This window comes from Diceros bicornis, chromosome 37, assembly GCF_020826845.1.
Source record: "Diceros bicornis minor isolate mBicDic1 chromosome 37, mDicBic1.mat.cur, whole genome shotgun sequence".
NCBI classification, from domain to species: Eukaryota; Metazoa; Chordata; class Mammalia; order Perissodactyla; family Rhinocerotidae; genus Diceros; species Diceros bicornis.
In genome coordinates this window covers 23,019,254-23,042,175 of record NC_080776.1, presented here as the reverse complement: position 1 = coordinate 23,042,175, position 22,922 = coordinate 23,019,254, and the positions used below count along the sequence as shown (strand labels likewise).

General features: G+C 43.2%; 1 pseudogene; it reads left to right on the top strand.

Moving 5' to 3' along the window:
- The first annotated feature begins 20,011 nt into the window (after positions 1–20,011).
- On the top strand, positions 20,012–20,472 carry LOC131399274 (cytochrome b5-like; annotated as a pseudogene).
- The last annotated feature ends 2,450 nt before the right edge of the window (positions 20,473–22,922 follow it).

Below are 22,922 nucleotides of genomic sequence, written 5' to 3'. Positions count from 1 at the left end.
CAGAGTTAGAACGCCCACCTGACCGTGCATTCATCTGTTCATTCAAAAAATATTGATTGAGGAGAGGAGATTGATGCCATGGTGCAAACAGTCAGACAAGTTTTTCTGGCCTCATGAACTTACAGTTGAGTTGGGGAGACAAGACATTAATCAAATAAACTATACTACAATGTGCTGCACACAGGCCCAGGGGTTGCAGGAAGGCTCCAATCAGGGGACAGTGCTTGGACTGAGCTATGAAGGGTGAGAAGGAGTTAAGCAGGCAGAATGCAGAGAGAAGAGTATTCCTGGCAGAGGCAGGAGCATGTGCAAAGGCCCTGTGGTAGGAGAGGGAGGAGCAAGAATATGAGGATGAAAGGCAGCTGCTTCTCTAGAGAGAGGAGGAGGAGTGTGTCTACAAAACTGGGATGAAGGAGGACCCTGTTAGAAAGCTGTGTGCAGATTTCTGGTTAGAAGTGGTAGGCTTAACATGTGCACTGAGTAACCCTTCTTCCTGAAATACCACTGAAACAATAAAAAATGGATTTTAGAAAAAGGCACAAACCCAGAAAGATAGCATGTGACCTGTACCAGGGAAGGAGGGATGCAACCTGACTCATGCCACAGCCCCCAAGGCCCTGTGGCAGGTTTTTATACAGGATGCTCAGACCCCGGCTTGTTGCTCCCTGGACCCCCGACACCTTTCTGGGGAAGGAGACCAGGAGAGCCCCCTCTGGGGACTTGGAGCAGCCAGAGATGAACACTTACTGTTCATTAGGGTGCAAACACTTAGAAGGTCCCCAAAACTATGGCCCAGGGGCTCACCCTACAGTGAAGACTGACCCCCCTCAGTGACTCCACAGCTGACAGCACCCCCCCCCCACACACACACACATAAGAGCTTCCAGTCCGCTTTTTAGGGCCTGGCTCTTGGATATAAACTGACCACCAAGGATTATCCGACAGTCTGGGGAAACAGCTGTTTGGTATCTGGGGGGCTTTAAACAAAGGCAGTGCCTGGCATCACCCCCAGAGTCTGACTTAATTGTTCTGGAGTGGGGTCTAGACGATGTTTTTTTGTTTGTTTCTTTGTGTTTTCTGTTTTTGTTGTTGATGAGTTGCTTTTAAACTCTCCAAGTGATTCAGTGTTTAGGCAGGACGGAGAACAGCTGGTATAGTCCCTTGAAAGAGTATGGAATTAGAAGTTAAAACCTAGGAGTCAAATTAGGAGTCAAACCAAATCCAGAACAACTAGATTAGAGCCCTCATCCCACCAGTTAACCACCAGGTATATGTACATGTACAGGTATATTATATGTATGTGTGTGTGCGCATGTGTGCATTTATACACACACGCACACACACACACATGAGGATGAGAGCATCAAAACCATCCAAGGGTTTGCAAAAACACAGATCGCTAGGCTCCACGCCCAGAGGTTCAGATGCAGAAGCGAGAGGTGGGCCAAGAATCTGCATCTCTAACAAGTTCCCAGACCATGTGATGCTGCTGCTCTGGGGACCACATTCTGAGAACCGCTGCCTTAGGGGCTAAGTGTGCTCATTGTGGGTTCAGACCCAGAGTTCAAGGCCTGGTGTTTCCATTCCCCGGCTGTGCGGTCTTAGGAGTAATACTTGAATTCTCTCCTCTTCAGTTCCTGCATCTATCTGGGCACCCTAAGTCACGAGTCCCTCTCAGGTGCTGTTCTGAGAGGAGAGGGCGCAGGTGAGCTGAAATTGCGTGCTGGACCTGCGGAAGGCTCCGTGCTGTTACTGGGGGCATCTCTCCACCTCTCAGCTTCGTTTGAGCCCAAGTCAGATGAGGCGAAGGCAGCCCCAGAAACTTCAGAGGGTGGGAATGAAACTGAGCTGACACACCACACCTCTTTGAAAATGACAGGGCCACGGAAGTGTGAGCCACCACTGATTTTGTTACTATCACCAAAGGGCTGGAAGAGTTCAGTATTGCGCTTAATTCACTTTTAAATGTTTTTCCTAAGTGTTGTTGTTCAGTATATACTAAAGAGGAGGGCTTTTTTAGCTGCACGACCTAGGGTAAATTATACTACCTGCAACAGCACCTCTGCCCTGCCTAGGTAAAATGGGACAAATAAAAAACTTACCTCCCAGTGCCATTTTAAAGATCACACAAATTCTCATCAAAGTGTTTTATATTGAAATTTGCTATTTAGAAAAATGTGCAAATTTTAAAAGTATTGTTATTACAATGGCACTCTTGGAATTAAGATTAAAAATTATCTGACAGCTCAGTGTTATAGACATGTACTGTCTTACATTCCCTTTCAATGTGAAAGACTACCTAGCAATCTTCCCATTTGCGGTGCTCTGGAACGCCTAACTTATAATATGAAATTCTGGGTTAAAATTTACGGTATTATTGGAGGGAAAATTTGCATTTTCTGATGACTGTTATGAAGCTATTAGAACTTGATCTGCAGTACCTAGATGTCTGAGTTCTTCAACGAATACATCCTGGGCCAGGACCCGTGGCGGGAGCTGGGGCTACACAACCAAGAAGATGCAGCCCCACCCTCGAGGGTCCACAGGAGGCTGCAGGCAAGGAAAGGAACCAGCCTCGAGGGTCCACAGGAGGCTGCAGGCAAGGAAAGGAACCAGCCTCGAGGGTCCACAGGAGGCTGCAGGCAAGGAAAGGAACCAGCCTCGAGGGTCCACAGGAGGCTGCAGGCAAGGAAAGGAACCAGCCTCGAAAGGTGGGGGGAAGCAGGCTGCTGGGGAGACTCGGAGGACCGTCCGGAAGCCGGGTGTTTGTGGAGCGCCGGAAGCCCTCCCAAAGTGTGGGAGGAGACTGAAGGGTGAAGAGCAGGCAGCCGAGAAGGGGTGGATGGGCAGGGAGCTGCTGCACCCCGGGAAGCCCCTTCAGTGAGGGAGAGGGTACTGTCTCTAGGGAAATGCGGGGTTCTTGAACACTGTTCAACCTTTCCTCTCCAACCACTACTGCCTTCGAAGTTCTGTGGGTGCAGTTTGTAGCCACGTCAACTGTTCTCACTTTCCACGCATCATTCTCACATTCCAAGTGTGTGTGTTTTACATCGCTGCAAACAACAGGGTGCATGCCATTTGTGTTCTTTTCATTCAACATCATATCTTTCAAGTTGCTCAAAGTTGATTTAATTACAGACTTAATGACAGTACAAAATTCTTCAGTTGATGTAACTTATTTATTTCGGCATTCCCACACTGCTGGTTGTTTCTATGTTTTAACCGCTCTAAATCCTGCTGCATCTATATCTTCACGCGCACCTTCTGCTGCCTCCATCTTGGCGATGTGTGTAGTACAGTGACACAGAGAGAATACACCCTGGGCAGGAATCCAGGCTTTGCCACTTCCTGGCTGTGTGACCAGTGTTGAGTCATTTCACCTCCTTGGGATTCATTTCCCCATCTGTGAAATGGGAACAGCAACCTTACCTACCTTAGAGGGTTGTTGTGAGGGTGAAAATAGTTAATATGTCAGTGCTTAGAGCCTGTCCAGCACATTGGAAGGATATATTGGTATTTAATTAAATATTCTTATTTACCTTTCCATCTATTATATATAACTTAATAATGAAGTATACACTGTGGGTTGAAATCCTTTTTCCACTTATCTGTTGGATCTTTAACTTTTTTCTAATCAATTTCTGTGAGCTCTTTATAGACTCTGGATATTTTCTGGGAATATTTTATCCCAGCCTGTTCTCATTTATATATTTTAAACATTTTTTATTACCAAATCTTTTGAATGTCTCTTTTGTGCCTTTTTAAATTACATCAGAGCTCATAAATTAATCCTGCATCCAGAATCTAATATTCAGTTACATTCTTTTAGGCATGGTTTGATTTATTATTATAATTCTATTTCAATATCTAGTGTTTTATTTTCCAAATCAATTACTATTAAATTCTTTATTTCATTTGTTATATATAAGTAATATTCAGGAGAGAAATGTTGGAGGGGATGAAGTCTCTCTGGTTTAAATATAAATGACTAATATTAGATATTATATTGGGGTCATAAGTGTGGGTTGCAAGCTTTGTACTTCTTTAAAATTTATTGAGAATTTCTTTATGACCTTGGAAAAAATTTAATCACTTTCCATAAATATTATTTTGTGTCTTGAAAATAACTAACACAGAGAGGCTGTTTTACAGTTTACAAAATCCTTTTCTATCTCTTGTGTTCCCCAGACAATAATTTGAGTGGTTGCTCTTGTCTGAATTTGGACAACAGTGAGTTACAATCTCATATAACAGTTGTGTTTCTGTCCATTTTCCACGCGTGTCTAATAGATTTTCCATTGTATATTTTGTTGCTATGCTGTTCAGCACACGAAATGAAAAGGAAATTTATTGAGCAGCTATTTATACGCATTATTACGCAAGTGCTTTCAGATACACTTCATTTAATTCCACGGCGACTCTGTGAGGTCCCTCATGGTATTTCTGCTGTTAGGGACGAAGAAAATGGTGCAGAGAGAGACTGATGTCCCCAAACTCCTCTGGATGACAGCAGGCTGGTGGCAGAAGCTCGAATTCACAACTGGTTTTCCAGGACTCCCACTCCCAGCCTCTGCCCGCCACACTGCCCCGAGTACAGGTCTGAGGACGTCCTTTCCTGATTAATTCTATAATTCTTTCGTTGTAAATGACAAGATTTCTCACAATACACCTTCTTAATAGATGTCAGCTTTATCTTACATTACTATTGGATGTGTGCTTTCTTTTTGCTTTCCTACTGTCTCTTTTGCATTGTCTGCGGTCATTCTGTTGGGAGTTTGTCAGATTTTTTTTCCTTTTAATCCAATCTTATGAGAACATTTCCTTTTTAATATTGGAATCCAGACCATTTAGATTCATTGACATGTACATTCATTTTTATTTTAATACATTAATGTGCACTACGACAGAGAGTAGGATGGTGGTTGCAGGGGCTGGGGATGGGGGAAATGGGGACATGTTGGTCAAAGGGTACAGACTTCCCGTTATAAGATGAGTAAGCTCTGGGGGTCTGATGTACAGCGTGGAGACTATAGTTAACAATACTGTATTGCACACTTGAAAGTTGCTAAGAGAGTAGATCTGAATTGTTCCAACTATAGAAAACAACAGTAGCTAAGGTGAGGTGATTGAGGAATTAATCTTAGGTGGTCATATTTTAAAATACATACATGTATCAAATCATCGCATTATACACGTTAAACTTACACAATATGTCAAATGTATCTCAATAAAGCTGGATAAAAATTTAAAAAAATAAAATAAATAAAAAAATGTGCACTAGAGAATTTTGTAGATTCTTTTACAAAATCTCATTGTAGAGATTTTGAAAAATACTGTAAATCACCAGTGATCCCTCTAGCCAGATAGAATCATTCTTAACATTTTTTGTTTCATGTATATATATAAAATTGATATAATGAATATATTTTTATGTCCTTCTTTTCACTTTATATTACCTCATGAACAATTTCTTGTGCCCTTGAAAACTTGGATTTTGACGGCAGCATAAAGGGCTGCATTCTAATTTTGCAGTCATTTCCACCCTGGAAGTTATTTCAGTTGCTTTTGATTTCTGCTTTTAGAAATAAGGCTGACGTAAACAAGCTTGAGTTTAAAGCTTTGACTGTATCTCTGATTGAGTCCCCTTGACAGATTCCTAGAAGCAGAATTAGACAGACTGTGAATATTCTCAGGCTCTTGTAGCAGATTACCTAATTACTTTAAATAAAAAGTGCACCAGTTCATAATCCCATTCTCTGTGCATGAGAAAGTACCCTTGCCCCTCATTGTCTCTCCACCCACCAACCCCTACACACAGTGTCTGAAATATCCGGCTAATTGTCTGCTGCCATTGATGAAATGGCACTGACTTTCAAACCGGGAGGCCCAAGATCCAGGATCCACTCTGACTTTGCTACTTAAAACCGCAGGTCACGTAACCTTTCAGGAGCTCACTATAGGGACTTTTAACAATCGTGCAAAAAATGTTATTTCCCTGCCTGGGATGGACAGATGGAAGGGAGAGTTAAGATAAGTCTGATTGTAGTTAGCCTACCCAGATCTAGTTAACTCCTTGTGGGAGGGGCTCACACCGGGTCACACAGACACCTGGAGAACAGGAGCTAGCTTTGGGGGCCTGTGACCCAATTGCAAAAATCTTGAAATTTGCCTTTGTGAAATATAGTCTGTGTTATAGGATAAAAATATTGTTTCTCTCCAAACAATGTTAGATGGCTGAGAGGCTACTGCGAATAGCAAAGCGAGACAGACGGTAATAAGAGGAACACTCTAAGTACAGAGGCAGAGGGCACAGAGCTCTCATTGTGCATGAGTCGCGTAAGAAGTGCTCATGCGCGTCTCTTCTTCTCACAGCGATCCTGTGGGCGCCGTACCTCCTGGTACCCCGCTGGAGAGACGGGGAAACCGAGGCTGGAGGAGTGAGGAGTGTTCTGTGCGTTGCAACTCCGTCAGGACGTGGTGGGGCCGAGATGGGGGTCTGACTCTGGAGACAGCCTTGCCCTCTCGTGATATCCAGACTAATTCCCGCTGAGTGAGGAGGAAGAAAATGTTCCCTTCCTGGTCTTACTTTCACCATAACAGTGGCGCCATTTGTTCTTTGAGTGGCGAAACGCTTGTGCTGGGAGCATGAAACCCCCTTGCAGGTCCAGTGTCAGCACAGCCGGCACCAGCTCTGGCTGATTTAATGGAAAAGGGTTTATGGAAAGGGAACGGGGCAGCTCCCAGGACTAGCCTGGGAAATGAGCAGGAGAAAGGAAGCCAGGCTGCACTGGTCCCACAGCCCCCTCAGCACACAATGCAGGCTGGTGAGCATCCCACTGCACGGCTGCCACAGCCGACTTGGTCCCTCAGTGCAACTGGGGTCCATCTCCATGAGGAGGGTATGCCTCCCTGCTTCATATGTCACCAACTCCCCATTCAAAGGATGAGGTACACATCTGATTGGTGGAGCCTGGTCACAAGACTCTGCCTTAACTGCAAGGGATGCTGGGAAAGAGTGGATCTGGCATTTCAGGTTCTGCTTTCTACCAAGATTCACGATTCATTTCTAAAACACAAATATGGGTTCTGGTTTCTGGAAAACCAAACACAAATGACAAATATCTACTTTCCCCACAATATTGAAGAATACTTTATGTCTGTCTATCCTTAAAATATATCAATGTGATCTGAAATATTTAGGGGGATGTAAAGTCTTCAACTTTCAAATGATCCAGAAATGAGACAGAGAGAGAGAGAGAGACAGAGAGATAGAGTTGTGAAAGCAAATTGCATGCATTTCGTTCCAACTGTGCACTCAATAGTGTTACGTTGATTGACTGAAATTGACCATGGCTGGAGTATTTACACCACAGACATTGGCAAAGACTTTTTCCCCAGGCAGTTGGTTTATTAAACATTTTCCAGCACCCCGCTGGAAAAGTCCCTGCTCTCTGTCCCCTCCAGGCCTGCTGAAATCACCCCAAGAATTCAAGTTCACCTATGTCTCCCTCAGCTAATTCCTTTTTTTCTCTTGCATCTCCTTGATTGAGTTTACCTTGGTCCTGCCTTCAAGTCCAAAAATGACTTGCTTCTCTTCCCCTTAAGGATATAGATCAATGAGTATCTAATTTGTAACAGTAACTATCCAGATCCATCTTAAAACAGACTCTGGTTTTCTAAATAGCTGCCAATTTGCCCAAGTGCCACGAGTACCGTTTTAGACAAAATGAGCATCACTGTGGAGGTTAAAAATTATAATAGAGACAAAACTCTTAGTATTTTAGAAAGCGAGTGTTTGGGAAAGTAGTTTACAGGGAAAGGGATTTGTAGTTTTTACCGTCCTCAGAGCCCAGACAGTGGATCTGTAAGTGAGGGAGGTGGGGGATGGGAAATGTAAAAAATGGGGGAGAAAATAATACACAGACCTTTGGGAGTAAGGACCATTTCCTTGCTCATTAGTGCTAGTTGTGGTTTCTAGCCTGAATTGCCTCACATTCAGAGCAGAAATAAAGGAGAGCAGATCTCAACGGAACGGTCCAAGGAGAATCTTGGATGAGGCTACCGCACCTCCTCCCCGACCCCCCAGCGCCTGCAAAATGCTTCCTTTTTTCTCTGTAGACTTCATTGTCCCATGGGAGCTGATTGCCCAACAGGGAATATTTTCCTAAATATGTCTTCAGAACATTTTGTAAAATAGCCTCTGGCTGGGTTTTTGACAGCGGTTGTTTCTTTGGGGAATTTGGATGTCCAACTGCCTTTGAGAGAGTCCTCACCATCTTTGTAAATGCTTGAACACAACTAAAAGATGCAAATGTACCAGAACACAGAAGTCTTCTCCATATGAACCACAAGGTCTACATTTCATGGTGGTGGCAGCTGATTGGCTACTGGATTTCCCCTTCATTACTATTGAACGCATAATTGCTGTACAATTAAAATGTAATTATACTGTCAAAGAATAATTCCCCACTTACTCTAGCCTAGTGATTTACAAAACTGAAAACGTATTTTTAAAAGAATTCTGAAAGTTCCTTTCCACACGGCATAGCTAAATCCTTTAATAATTGGTGCCTTTCTGGGCATCTCTCCAAGAGCTTCTTAGCTGTCACATTTTTAAGGTCAACTGTACAAATATTAGCTTATCATCTATGCAGGGCTTCTGAAAACATGATATTAGTTATCTGGAGTGATCTAATTGTTGCTTTGTTTGGAAAATAGATAATAAATTCTTTGTGTTTTGGAGACATTGCACTCTCCAAGGGCCCTAAAGCTTATCATAATTCCTTAAGGATGAATTATGGATGAATTTCCTTCCTTCCTCCTCCCTTTCTCCTTCCTCTTTATTTCTTTCTTCCTTGAGGCTCTGAAGAATGAAAAATTAGAAAGAAAGAAAAGGAAGGAAGGAAGGAAGGAAGGCAGGAAGGAAGGAGGGAAGGAAGGAAGGAGGGAAGGAAGGAACAAAGGAAGGAAGGAAAGAAGGAAGGAACGAAGGAAGGAAAGAAGGAGGATAAGAAGGAAGGAAGGAAGAAAGAAAGAGGAGGGAGAAAGGGAGGAGGAAGGAAGGAAAGAAGGAAGGAAGGAAGCAAGGAGGGAAAGAAGAAAGGAAGGAAGGAGGGAGGGAAGGAAGGAAGGAGGGAAGGAAGGAAGGAGGGAAGGAAGGAACAAAGGAAGGAAGGAGGGAAGGAAGGAAGGAGGGAAGGAAGGAAGGAGGGAAGGAAGGAACAAAGGAAGGAAGGAGGGAAGGAAGGAACGAAGGAGGGAAGGGAGGAAAGAAGGAAGGAAGGAAGGAGGGAAGGAAAGAAGGAGGAAAGGAAGGAAGGAAGGAGGGAAGGAAGGAAGGAAAGAAGGAGGATAAGAAGAAAGGAAGGAAGGAAGGAACAAAGGAGGTAGGGAGGGAAAGAAGAAAGAAAGGAGGGAAGGAAGGAAGGACGGAGGGAAGGAAGGAACGAAGGAAGGAAAGAAGGAGGATAAGAAGGAAGGAAGGAAGGAAGGAAGGAACGAGGGAGGGGAATTGGCTTTGCTCTCGAGTCTCCAGGGAGAAGCTGAGACCCTCCTGGGTAATGCATGTCTCCTCTCTCTGTCCCCCTCCTTCCTTCCTTGCCTCCCCTTTCTCCCATCCCAGTGTTCTATCTCCCCCTTTTTTTCTTTACATGTTTCCCTTCCTTCCTTCTTTGCCTCCTATTAACCCAGACGGGGGAGGGAGACACAAGGCTGAATTGGTGGCTGCCTCATGTTTCAGGGTGCCTAGTAATGCTGCGGAGCACAGAATTGACTTCTGATAAGAATAATAAGTTTCACAAACCTACGTTAACAGGTCCTGAAATGCTGATGTCGTGAGAAAAGGTTGTCTCCAACGTGGACTGCAAGGGATTCACTTAACATACAGAGTCTGACTTCACTTAACATACAGAGACCTTTCTCCTCTCTCACCTGGGACTCCGACCCAGGGTGTGAACAGTGAGAAGAGCCATGTAAGGAGGGAGGGATTGTATTTCCATGATCTGCTCTCATTGTTTTTTTAAAATAAAGGACATTGTCCCAGAAAATCAAATAACAATAGTAATGACTTAGATAATAATTAAAACAGAATTTATATTCTTGTGTTCTTGTTTGTGCCTTCGGTACAAATAAAAAACACACAAACAAAAAGTCGAGCAAATAATAGAGAAGGCTCTGCAGGCCTGTGGGTTCTTCAAATCCCCAGGGCAGACTTGTCTCTGCTGGCCTCATGCATACACACACTGTACTTCTTCCCATCCCAATGCTACGGCTCCCCTTGGGCTCAGGAGAGCCCAGTGCAGGGCAACAGGGGTGCTGAGACACCCCTCTTCGCTGCTCTGTGTCCTTGCACTGCTGTTACCTGCCTTGAATTTTTCCTGGCCTCCCTCTTCCCCACCAGCTTTCACCTAATCCCTCTGATCCTGGCATCTCAGGTTATTCTACAGGAAGCCTTTGTATCTCTGCTTGGCCAGCCTATACACATGCACTGGTAGCTTCCTGCTTACACTCATCACGTTACATTTTGGTGTCTATTTATGGCAAGTTCTTGACCTCAGAGCATAAGTTCTTCAAGAAAATATGTCTTATTTCTTATTGCATCTCCAGCAACTAGCATAGTATCTGGTGCAAAGTAATTGTTCAATAAAAGTTTGTTGAATTGTACAAAGCCTCAGTAGCAGGAATAGTAGCATCACTAGGAGCAGTCGTAGTAATGTGCTGGAAAGAAGCCTTTGTGAAAAGGATGCACTCCTGAAGCTATGGGATAATTAAATTTTGCGTCATTCTAGAATAACTTCGGTAGAGGCATTCAGGCATGGCTACCCATCAGCTAACATAGCGCCACCATGTGGCAAGAGCAAGAATACAGTTTCAAAGTCCTTCAGCTTGCCAGCCTTGAAATTATGTGATTCTTGATGTTTTGACTTTGAGTTGTAAGATTTCAAATTTTTGCATAAAATTAAAATGTATTAATTTGTTAATATTATTTCAAGTTTGCATAATTTCAATTCACACACATAGTATAATAATTGGATTTTAAGCAAAACACAGAGATGGTCTGAGAGCCCCTGAAGCTACAGCTGAAGGGAACTGGGCCAGCAGAGGATCATGAAAGGCAGAAGCAGATGTGAGCCCCTGATGCCATACGGTTGGGGTCTCATTCAGGATGGTGGGCACCACAATGACATTGATAACTATAGTAATGCTTTTGTGCTTGCTAGGTACAGGCAGAGCTCTGAGTGTGCTATCCAATTTAACCCTCAAGTAACCCTGCAGGGTTATTTATTTCCGAGGAGGAAACTGAGGCACAAAGAAAGCTGAGGTGTCTTGCCCCAGGCTGCGCTGTGAGTATATAGTCAACGTCTCCACTCAGTGGTCTGACTCTGTGTTTGCAGGCTTCACCTCTCTATCTCTTCCTGTCCCCTCTACTCCTCTCTGATTCGTGAATTTATGTTGTTTACTCTTAAGTATATCGGTATACAGAGTCAACTGAATTCAACAAACATTTCCGGGGCACCCACTGTCTTCGGGAGCAATTCCTCCCATGCTCAAGGCATTCACTACACAGAAACTCGTACTGCCCAAGGTTGACCTCTTTTACAGCAACCACTTTCTAGACTTTCTAAAGCCCAGAGTAGAACAAACAAACACAACTCCTGCAAGTAATGTGAGCGAGAACTTTGGTGGTCTAGAAGTTGCTCTGGTGGAGAACAGTCAAGACCACTTACAACTGGAGAGCAGACAGGGATGGCCTGGACACGACTCTTCAACAAAGACTGCATGGCTGGGGCACTGCGTTAGGCGAGTTCTGCCACCCTGTCATTTTACTAGCTCATTGGCATTGGCTTTTATCACTGGGCTGGGCAGCTGGCCTCTAGTCCACAAATGTTCACTCAACAAACAGATGTAGTTGTTCCAAAAAAGACGTACTGGCTCTGTGCTGCAGCCGTGAAACAGGGCACCGCGTGTGTGTTGGCTTTTCCCTGGTTCCTCATCGAAGCAGATCAGTGGGCTGGCTCTACTACAGGTTGTTAGTGACGCAATCCAGTCATCTAGCCAGCCTCAGTCTCTGGAGGGGAATTTGCAGTGAGGGCTCTGTGATCAGGATCAGAGCTCTCCAGTGTTCGTGGCAAACACCAAATGGGAGGCTGTCTCGCCTCAGGACTCTCTCTCAACCCACAGAACTGTTCTCTGGTTTCTCAAACACAAAATACACCAAAACAAAATAACACATTTCCCCCTTATGATGGGAAGTAGATATTCTCGAAAACTGCAACTCCATGAATTTAAGGAGGTAGGACTTTAAACGGAGTTGGTCCCAGATTAGGATATTAGGGGTTATTCAGGCTATTTGAGGCAGTAGACGATTCTGGGTCAAATGTATGAAGCCATCGGAGTGGCAGTAGAAGCAGCAGCACTGGCAGCCCTGGTGACAAAGTTGTACAACAAGCCTTCAGGGGATTGAGGACAAAAAAAATGCATGGAACTTAAGCACTCAACCTGGTTTTGTGTCCGTTTATGTCCACTTGACCTGAGTTCCATTCCTATTATCTGTACAATGGGAATAACAATATCAACCTATTCCGCTGTGTCTTTTTATATAGAGAAATGATTGGTAGGAAAAACTCAACTGGGTCATACACGTAAAAAGATGGAATATAGGATGCTTTAAAAATCTCATCAATAAAGATTTAGACAAAAGATTTATAGCCCTACACACAGCCCTTAAAGATAAATATGAAAAATCCAAATAACCCAATAGAAAAATAGGTAATGAATATGAGCAAGCAGTTAACAGAAGAAATACAAATGGCCTTTAAATTTAGGAAAATTAGCAATTAAAGAATTGCAAATTAAAGTGATGAAATATTCTCTTCTGCCAGATTGAAAACATAAAAGAGTGGTAATGTCTGGTGTAGTGAGGGCATGAGAAACAGATATCGTTGGCCCAGCCCTGGTGGCCTAGTGGTTAAGTTTGGCATGCTCTACCTCAGCGGCCCAGGTTCGGTTCCCGGGCGTGGACCTGCACTACTTGTTGGCCATGCTGTGGTGGTGACCCACATACAAAATAGAGAAAGATTGGCACAGATGTTAGCTCAGCGACAGTCTTCCTCAAGCAAAAAAAAGGAAGATTGGCAACAGATGTTAGCTCAGGGTGAATCTTCCTCAGCAAAAAATAAATAAATAAATAAAAAAGAAACAGGCATTGTGATATGTCAGATGTGACTGTGTGGCTTAGGATCAGCTTTTGAAAGAGTAATTTCAAATTACATGTCAAATTTTTAAGTTTCTTTTCCTGTGATATGAGAATTTCACTTCCAGGAATTTATGGCTAAGGAATGGTAGCACAAGTGCCTAAAGATATATAGAAGGCTATTTAAAACAAGATTTTGCTGGAAAGATGATGTCAAGAGGGGAAAAAAAATTCCCTGTTATTACCTCTCCAAATTCCATGAAATATCAAACTCCAAATATGGATGCAAACAAACTCAGGGAATATTTTTAAATTTCTTCCTTATTGTGATAGGTGAAACTTCACTTGGCAAGGCAAAATGTGAATTATAGCTTAATCTGACGTCACTTTGAAAATACCCAAACTGTGGTTGTGTTTTTAATCTTTACAGTAAATTTTTTGGGATAAAATAGAGCAAGTCTTGCCAAGAGTAGAAACTCGTGTCTGGGTACAAATTAGACCCTGCTCATTTTGTTATGGTAACCCTATCATTTAAGGAATTGTAAACTAATACCTTGGAAGAGTTAATGAGTTCCACGAAATGGCTGGATGACGTTTGGCTGAGCTTCTGAGAACATCAGTGAAATTACGGAGTATACTGATTTCTGTGCCCTCTGTGTGGTTTGGTCAAATTTGGTGGTTAAAGAGACGACACTGGAGGCAGGAAAGTTGTTCCATAGCCTGCTTTGTAAATAGGGAAAAGCTAAGACAGCTCTCTCATCCTTATTTACATATTCCATAAAAGTTCTTGGGATATGTAAAGTCATGAACGTGTTCGATACACAAACAGCACAGCACTGAAATACGTAAAAGTGTAAATTGTTCGAATTGGTAGGAGAAATGATCAAAACACAATAATTATAGAAGACATTAATGCGCGAACTCAGAATTTGCCAGATGGAGACAAGAAATAAATAAGGAAAGATAGGGATCTGCATATTGCAATTAACATGTTTATTTTAAGAGACACATATTGAACTTTGTATCCTAAAAATAGAGACAAGGCTTTTTTTCCCCAAATAACCATGGAATATTTACAAAATCTGGTTATATGTAGACTAAAGGAAAACTTGATTACATACTCTAAAGTAGAAATTACATAGGTCATACTATTTCACCAAAATGTATTAAATCTAGAAATAGTCTGCAAAAGAATAATAAAAAATAAATTTTAAGTACTAGAACATTTTGAGAGCACTCTTTCAAATAGTTTTGAGGAAAAGAGCTAATCAATTATTGTCAAAGTACTTTTACAAATGATTTAGAAATTAATAATAACGATAAAATACAAATCAAAACCAGTAGAATGTTGTCAATTCAAATTCAGAGCTTTAAAAACCTTTACTATTAGAGAAGAAAGATTTTAAAGAATCAACTAAGTAGTCAACTCAAGAAGTTACATAAAAGTAAAAATAAGCAAAAAGGCAGGTATTAATCATGATAAAAGAACAAGATAAGTTAGAAATAAAATGTGTAGAAGTAATAACGTCAAGATTGGGACCTTTGAAAAGATTAACAAGATAGAGAAGCTTTCAGGAAGTATAATTGAAGGGGAAAAAGAAAGAAATGAAAGCATACAGCATTTGGAATTAAAAACAGAATATAACCACCAAGATAAAACAAACTAAAACTTTCAAGATAAAGAACTTTTTTTTTTCTTTATTGAAGTAATGTTCTTAATAGTGACACATAAGTAAACATTCATCAACAGGATAAATCAAACGTGGTATAGCCATTCCACGGAATGTTATGCTGCCATGAGAAAGAGTGAGACAAGTCTTTCTGTACTAACATGGAAAAATCAGAACCGTATATATAGAAAGCTTTAATTTGTGTGAAAAAGAGTGGATACATCTTTGTCTTTGCTTCCATCTACGTTAAAAAGCTCTAGAAGATAACAAGATAAAAAGCTCTAGAAGCTCAGAGATTGATAACACTGGATAAATACTTGAGTATCCTGCATAGTAGGAACTGATCAGGTGGGGAACGGGAAAGATGGCAATTTTTATTGTATACACTTTTATACTTTCTGCTCTTTGAAACTTATGAATGTACTACCTACTCAGCAAATTAAATAAATAAGATAATACTGCAAACATAATTTAAGCTAATAAATTTAGGAATCTGGAAGTGGTTGATGTCTTTGCAATATGTTATAAGTTGCCAAAATTGATCAAAGAAGAAGTATCAAATCCAAATAGGCTGGACATCTCAACCTCATCTGGCTACATGTCTGTCTTACTCACTGCATCTGCTGGTAGACAATGCCATGCAAGCTCTCTCTCTGGGAAGACTTTTTCAAAGCAGTCCCTTCGTCTTTACCTCCTACCACTGCTCTGGGCAGTGCTGTGGACAGCCCTCTGACCAGGCTTCCTGCCTCAGCCCCTTACCCCATCATGGTCTGGCACAACTGCTAAGACCACTACCTCTAGACACTGAAAGATGGGAGTTGCCCTCTGCCTCTGTCATTTAGCAGCCTTATGATTCTGAATTAACGTTGCCTTTCTGAGCCCCATTCCTCATCTGGAAAGTGCAAACAATTACAATAGCACCACCACTACAAGACTTCTCTGAGGGTCAGATGAAATAGTGAAGGTAGTGTGCTTAGCAGAGCACCCATCGTGCACCCAATAAAAGTCAACTCTTACTGCTGACTCACTTGCACCTTGTTGTGGCAGACACAGAGATGCATAGCTCAGCCTGCCTTCTAGAGGAGTGAGGTCTCCTGCTGCCCTCCCCCTGTTGACTCCTTCAGCATTCACTTTGGCTTTTTTTTTTTTTTTGGTGAGGAAGATTGGCCCTGAGCTAACATCTGTGCCAAACTTCCTCTATTTTGTATGTGGGACGCTGCCATGACATGGCTTGATGAGTGGCGTGTAGTCTGTGTGAAGGATCCGAACCCATTGAACCCTGGGCCGCCGAAGCAGAGCATGTGAACTTAACCACTACACTACTGCACCAGCCCTCACCTTAGCTTTTGAGTCCAGGTCATACACTTCCCAGGAAGGTCCCAGACAAAGACTGCCGTCCCACGGGATAAGAGGGCCTGGCTGTGTCCACCAGTATGTGTCTCCACTCCTGGGCAGCCACCGTGAGTGGGCTGGGGTTTTGTCAGTTCTCCACCAGTCTGAGAGCTCCTTCGCCTGATTCTGCATCCTCTCTTTTCCTTTCAAGATGTCATCTCTCAACAGATCTCTCATACTCCTAACTCTGTCTCAGCATCTGCTTCTGGAAGAACCCAACCTGCAGGCTTATCGTTCACTCTCCGAGACCCTCACAGCTAAAAGGTGAACTCAGACCTCAAAGGCTTGGCCTCTGTGCTATAGCCTCTGCATTAGAGGCCATTCTCTCATTTCTTCACCCTAAAAGTTCTACTCATCCTTCAGGAGAAAGATTTCTCTGCAAGTCTCCCCTGATACCCCCAGACAGGCACCCCCTCCAAGCCCTCAGATAGCCCCATCTCTCCAAGGGTTACATGGGGTGACAGGCAAAGACTGGGACTGACACAGACAATGGGGACACCCCTACCCATTGCTATGGTGTAAACTCAATGGCAAAAGTTTGCTTTAAATTTCCCTGTGCTCTGCATCCTCAGAAACAATTATGGAATTGTTGAGTTTAAATTAGAAGTTTCATGAGACATGAATCATGAGACAGATTTCCTCCTCTTCTTTTAACAGAATTATCCATTTACTAGAATTATAAATTTAACAGTCAATACCTTTCCCCATGTGATTCTAATAATCGGAACCACCAAGGCCCTTTAAATGCTCAGTTATGCTGGGGCAGGGTTGGGGCCTGTGTTTTCTTTTACGTAGTATTTTGATTTTTTAAAAATCTGAAATGAATCAAAATTCCTTCATACGAATCTTGATAAATATATTCTCGAAGCCATCATGCACAGCTCAAGGGGATGTCTGGGAATCATAACCACACATCAAGGTCCATACTGTCATTTCCAGGCCAATTAACCCAGCCGAGCGCTGGGAAGGACACTTGGATCACCAGCGTGTGAACAAACTGGGTAAGGAAGGCCCCAAGAGAGGATCAGATCGATGACGTATGACTGCGGAAATCAGTCTGAGCTCTGGGACTTGGCTTTAGGTGGTGATGTATGCACTTCCTTTAATGGAATCTCCCTACACAGACCCTGAACTCAAAGAAGGATGAGAAAGGAGTGAGCTGTGGCGAGGGCAACACTCAGTTCCGCCCATCTCGTCTCCACCACCCTCTCTCGGCCCCAGCACCCTTGCCTGAGACACGCAGACTCGCTAACACCCACTTTGTTGGGTTCTTCAGAAAGTGAAGGAGACAATGGCATCTGAAAGGTGTTTGGTGGAAGGCTGAATGAGAAGCATAGGATTTGGGAATTGGATGAATCTTAAACGTTGTGTAGTCTGATCTTTTGAGACTGTAGGTGAGGGGATGGAAGCCCAGAGAGGGGAAGAGATTTCCTAGCTAGTTTCTGGACCCATGTCTCCAAATTTCTATTCCTGAGCTTCCCATCACTTTCCGTCTCATTAATGAGACTTCTAATGATCATTATAATCGCTAACGTTTATTGATGATGTATTCTGTGCCAACAACAAGTACTTTTCATTCATCATCCTTTTTTATTTTATTGAGGTCATAATAGTTTATAACATTGTTAAATTTCAGTTGCACATTATTATTTGTCTGTCACCATACATATGTGCCCCTTATGCCCACCCCCCCAACCCCCTTCCCCTCTGGTAACCACTAACCTGTTCTTTTTGTCAATGTGTTTATCTTCTACATATGGGTGAAATTGTAATGGTGTTTGTGTTTCTCTGTCTGGCTTATTTCGCTTAATATAACACCCTCAAGGTCCATCCACATTGCTGCAAATGGAATGATTTTGTCTTTTTTTCATTCACTATCTTAATTAATTAATTCCACCAACAGCCCTATGAAGCTGCTATTATTATTACTCTTTTATAGATGAGGAAACCTAGGCTCAGGGAGTTTGGAAACTTGCCAAAACTTGTGCAGTCAGCGAATGGTGGTGCAGGATTTGGGCCCAGCGGTAGCATCCAGGATGCTGCCTGTATCCATTACCCTATCAGGTCTCCTCCTGAGAAAACCTGTACTGCCACTCAATCCTCAACAGTGACGGGAATTTTATTTCATTCTCCAGACAGGTATTGCTTGTGTAACAGTTGGAGTTCATGCATATAAATAAGAATAAATGTATTATCTCACTAAACAATGCACTTTAAAAATGAATGTTACAAAATGTACCTTTTTCAAATATGTTTTTCTCTTATATTGATCGGAAGAGAATAGAAAGAAAGAAAGAAAAGAAAGAAAACGGAAGTAAAGAAGATACACACACACATATGTGTTTCCCTCCCTACTCTCTTCTCTTTTAAAAACATCTGACTTGTTCCTTCCTCGAAATATTTATGCTTTACTTAACATGGCCTAAGGCAAAGTTATTTTTCATGGGACTCACTCCTCACCGATCTCCAATTACAGGTAGTTGCTATAGTTACACTTGAATTAAGATACACAATATAATAACTTTGCAATATAGAACTTCTCCCCCAAATGTGCACACCCTTCCCCCAAATGTTGGGTGAGTTGTAAGTCATATCAGGGCTCCCTCTCCAAAATCAGCTTCAAGAAATGTTGAATATTTTAGTGAATATTTTCATAAATATAAGAAAAGTGGGGAGGTGGTGTCAAAGGGAAAATTAGAAGGTCATTATAGTGGTCCATAGTTCTGTGCTGTCACTGTGTCTTTTGTGAAGCTGTTGAATAAAACAGTGACTCTTTAATGAAATCTATGAGTTAGTCACTTAATTAGCAGCAACAAAAAATTTCTGCCAAGGCTGAAGTAGGAGGATCTGGTAGGACTTGGAAGCTCTACGAGAGGCATGTTCATGGTTTATCTTTTCTTAATGGTCTCACATGCGCACAAGACCACAAATAATTTTTAATTCCAGAGAGAGAGCTGTCAGAAGAACAACAAAACCAAAATGCATGTGGCAGTGGCTTCCATGTATGAAAAAAATAATTCCTCGTTGTCCTTGTTTAGCAGAATAGAAAACAATTACTTGGAGAATGTTGAAACACAAACATCAAAAAGGAGGATTTCTTGGATATTGAAAAATACTAACCAAAAGTTAGAATCAAAGACATGGCTGTTTTGCTTTTATACTTAGAGCATATTTGTGTTGTTTAATGAATAGTCAATTACAGACATATTTGGAATATGTGTGTTTGAAATTTCTATTCTAAATATGTCGTGGGACATTCTTAGGGATTTTTCCCGAAAGTCGTAAAGGTGATGAGCCTGGATCTCATGCTCCTCCCTCCCCCATAGCTTTCCCTTAGACACAGGAGTCAGGAGAGAAGGGACTAGCATTTAAGGAGCCCTGCTCAGCCCCAGCTCCCTTTTGGATCATCTTCAGGACACCCCTACAAGGCAGGCTTCACGACCCTTACTTGGGTCAGAAAGTCCAGCTTCCCAGAGCAAGCGATTTGCCCCAAGCAAATAAAGCAATGAACTTCCCAAGGTCACGCAGCTGGTAAGTGGGGGAGGCAGGTCTCGAATCTGGGCAACTGGGCATCAACATTGATGCTCTTAACACTATAGTTCCTTCCGCTGCCCACTCTGCTCTCATCATTTCGGTGTCAGAAAAACAGGATCAGGCTCCAGGCATGGGGCTGGGACACGTGGGGAATGTCCTGGGCTGAGCTTCCTGAGACGCATGCTGTTACCTACAGGGCCTTGGAGGCTCGCTGTGGACCGAAATGGCCAAGTGTTCATAGAAGGCCATGAAGTGCTGTGCCCTGGAAGACATTCAGAAGGACAACCACGGTGAAAGCACCTGGGTGGTCCTGCACCACAAGGTGATGATTTGACCACATTTTTGGAAAAGCAGCCTGGAGGGAAAGGATGCTACTGAAAACTTGGAGGATGTAGAGCATTCTACAGATGCTAGAGAATTGTCCAAAACATTGGGGAGTTTCATCCAGGTGACAGGTCAAAGATAACCAAGCCTTTGAGAACTCTTGTTGCTACTATTGATTCTAAGTCTAGTTGGTGGGCCAATGGGGTGATCTCAGCCTTCACATTGATGATCAGCGTCAGTAGCTCCCAGTCATACATAGCCCTGATGTCTCACCTCTACAGGGGAGAAGACCCAACACATTCTCAGAAGCCAATGGAAGAAGAGACTGCTTTGGACAAGAGAGAAAAGAAGTCAACATGAACTATTTCGACTGACAGAAACCGTCACCTGAAAAAATAATGTTAATATGTTGATTTCTCTTTCCTCCTAGATTAGAAACAAGCAAAATAAAAAGAACTTTCTATAATTTCTACTTTTGGACTTTTGCGTATGCCTTTTTATTCATCAACTTTATTTTGATGTTTCCTCTCTATGTAATTTGGTTATTGAGTTAGGCATGATGTTTTAAAAATACATCTGGCTTTTAAAATATACCGCCAGGTTTGCCTGTCTATTTGGTTAAAAAAGTGAAGAAAGAAAGAGAAACAGGATAAGGAACTTGGCACCCTGCATCTGAAAGGGCTATGTTAATGTGAGGGCTGCACCACATCTTAGACGTGCATGACCAAGTGGGTGGGCTGAGCAGACTGGATAGAGTGGGCAGGAATGAGAAGGTACCGTACCTGGAGCTCTTCAGAGCCAGCTTAATGCACAATCCAGAAGTGGGCCACATATGTCTTGAGAGTCACCCCTGCCCTCTTGCTCAACCTTTCTGGACCAGCTTTAGACAACCAGAACTCTGCTGCCTCAAGAGCTCTCCCCTCCAAGGCAAAGGCATTCACCAGACAGAACTGAGTGCTCCCTACCAAGAGGGTCTACTATGTAAAAGAGGACAGGGAAGGAGTGACACTTTCAAAGGAAAGCATTAGATGCTGAAATGTCACGGGACTTTGGGACAGCTATCACACTATCACACCCAAGGCCCTGTGGGTCACCCATGGCCCCAGAGAACAGATAGGAAGGGGCTTTGGGAGGTGGTCTCAGGCTCCTGCTCCAGGAGAAGTGCTCTTTCCGAGCAGCAGATGATTCTACAAGTGCAGTGTGGGGCCTGCCCTTGCCAGGGGCACAAGAAAATGAGGGTGGGTGGTGAATTTGGGTTCAATAATTGTGTAAGTGGGAACCGTCAGCTGAACAAAGGCAAAGAATTCTTCAGCATGAGAATTTTGGATAATGACCTGCAGGGGGGACTGCAGGGGCGCAAGAGGGCAAATGTAACCAACCATGCCCCTTCAAGCTTCTGCTCAGAGCAGATGCACAGTAGCCTCTGCCCACATCATGTCATTAGTCACAGCAGGCCATGTGGCCAAGGCCAACTCACTCAGTGGGGAGGGGATACTGCGCCCAGGGGGAGCCAGGCAGGCGGGGAGAAGAAGAGCTGTGAGCCAACACTACAGCCTCGCTCCAGCCTTCGAGAGACGTCTGCCTGCTGCCCCCAAGCTCAGTTTGTCGGTCTAGCCCCGCCTACAACCTCCAGGAGGAGAGGACAGTTATTACTGATGGAACTGGCTGTCCCAGGTGAGCAGAGCAAGACACCGCCCAGCATCTGAGGCAGAGGTTCTTTGCAGCTTCCAAGTCAGGTGAGGAGGACATTGAAAAAGGTCTTGGTTTTCAGGGCTGGTAAAGCGGGATGAGGGGCCGGTAGGAAGTCCCCTTCACGACAGCAGAGCCAGCAACTCACTCTGCCACAGGGCCACAGAGACGATGAATTACAGGGCACCTGTAGGGAAGTTAAATCCTTCTTGAGGTTGTTTGTAGACTGAGGAAGAGCTGTGAGTGCTACCAGTTAAGAGAAGGAGAGCAAACTAATGAGGAAACCAGGACTTGTTGTTATCCAGCACCCGATAGTGTTTCATTTAATATCCAGAACATTATGAAGGTAGGAATTGTCATCCCCATTGTTCAGAAAAGGGAGCTAGGAGAAATTCTATGACTTGCCCAAGAAAAGCTTGTTCTCTCTCTGGCCCATTGGGTCTGCCCAAATTAGGCAGAAAGAGAGAGAATCTAAATAGGTCGTGATGACGAGACTCATTTTTTTTCCTTTAGAAAAAAGTATTGCTGTGGTAAAATAGTTTCTATTTTCTGCAGATATAGTGGCATTCTACCCACTCCCTGACAAACAGACGCACAAATGGGGCTCTGATGTTCTGAATTGTCTTCTTAGAAATAGGCCACTATGCCTAAGTTCTTTACTCTTAACCTTTTGCAAAATGAAAGTGTTCTCCAAGCTTTGGAAATTTCTTAAGTGGATATAATATAAACTTGAAAAAATAAGACGTCCTCTGTCATCTCCAGCCTAAGTGGCCTCACGTGCTTGAGTTTTCGCTAGGCTGATTGGCAGCTGTGGGAGACGAGGCTCAATGGGAGTCCTGGACAAAGGAAGCTGCTGGATCAAATATTCACCCTAAAGACTGTCCCTAAACACTTGGTGCTGTTCTTCCAGTGTCTGCAGGTTTACTCAGCGTGAAGAGGGATGGAGCAGCTGAGTTAGGCGGGATTTCAGGGCGGTAGGAAGGGAGCAGGGGGTCCCTTCATTTAGTCTCTTCTCCGGTCCTGGGGTAGCACGGTACAGAGCCCACCGTATCCAAACGGGCCACTGAGGGTAGATCTTAAAAGCAGACCCTTTGAAACCAACTGTGAAAGTCATTTTTGAG